The following is a 1,507-nucleotide window of genomic DNA, read 5'->3' as shown; positions in this document are numbered from 1 at the left end:
TTCCGGTGACTACTTTCTTATATCTAATATGTGTAGCACCGTGCCATCATTCCGGTGACTACTTTCTTATATCTAATATGTGTAGCACCGTGCCATCATTCCGGTGACTACTTTCTTATATCTAATATGTGTAGCACCGTGCCATCATTCCGGTGACTACTTTTCATATTTAATTGTGTAGCACCGTGCCATCATTCCGATGACTACTTTTTCATAATTAATTTGTGTAGCACCGTGCCATCATTCCGGTGACTACTTTTTAAATATCCTATTTGTGTAGCACCGTGTGATCTTTCCGGTGACTATTTTTTCATATTTAATTTGTGTAGCACCGTGCCATCCTTCCAGTGACTACAATTTTTTGCATATCTGATTTGCGTAGCACCGTGCATCTCTCCGGACTACTTTTCATATTTAATTTGTGTTGTACTGTGGATTTTTTCCGAACTACTTTCTCATATCTGAGTTGCATAGCATCATGTGTCTTTCAGTGACTCCTCAGATTTGATTTGCATAGTTCCATTCGTCTTTCCGGTTACTCCTCAAATTTGATTTGCGTAGGGTTGTGCCATCATTCCAACCCTACCCGTATAATTTTTCTTTTTCAGTAGGGCCGTGTCATCATTCCGACCCTACCCATATTATTTCTCTTTTTCAATGGGGTCGTTCCATCAATTCGAATTATCCTATATAATTTCTATTTTCTAGTTAGGTCGTGACATCATTTCGACCCTACCCATATAATATTATTTGTTAGATTGTGACTGCTTTTAGCCATCAAATCTAATACTCTGGTGTATGAGCATGTTCCGATCAGTTTTTCGGTGACTTGTTTAATATCGACTCGTCTATTGATTCCAACATGATCCACATACTTTATAATAGATTTTGAGCACTTACAACAACCGCTGCATTGTGAAGAAGTCTATATGGAGCAACCATCTAATTTTGTTGCTCAGGGGGCGTTTAGTAGCCTTGTATGTTGATTACTGTTAGAATATGAATAGGTTTATACAATCCTATTAGAATAGGAATAGGTTTATACAATCCTATAAGAATAGGAATAGGTTTATACAATCCTATTAGAATAGGAATAGGAATAGAAATAGAAATAAAAATAGAAATAGGAATACTAAATAGTATCCTACTTGGTAAAGGATTGTATTCTAGGATCTATAAATAGGGTCTCAATGTAATAATGTAGACACAACAACAATTCAATAATATTCTTTTCCTATATTTCTCACATGGTATCAGAGCCTCTACGAACTTGGTAGAGAATTAAAGAGCTTCCGCTGCCGGCGGGTGGCACCCATATATGCTGCCCGTCTGGCCAATGATTATGTTAGCAAAAGTTGGGTTACCGTGTATCTATCTGGTGACTATTTTCTCACATCTAATTTGTGTAGCACCATGCCATCATTCCGGTGACTACTTTCTTATATCTAATTTGTGTAGCACCGTGCCATCATTCCGGTGACTACTTTTTCATATTTAATATTTGTAG

At 37.1% G+C, this 1,507-nt stretch overlaps 1 protein-coding gene across 1 annotated transcript in view; it reads left to right on the top strand.

The window, feature by feature from the left end:
• The window catches only part of LOC125870051 (double-strand break repair protein MRE11-like), a 9,377-nt gene that overhangs the window by 3,879 nt on the left and 3,991 nt on the right, over positions 1–1,507 (top strand). The window lies entirely within an intron of this gene.

This window comes from Solanum stenotomum, chromosome 7, assembly GCF_019186545.1.
Source record: "Solanum stenotomum isolate F172 chromosome 7, ASM1918654v1, whole genome shotgun sequence".
Lineage (NCBI taxonomy): Eukaryota > Viridiplantae > Streptophyta > Magnoliopsida > Solanales > Solanaceae > Solanum > Solanum stenotomum.
This window is presented reverse-complemented; position numbering and strand designations above follow the sequence as displayed.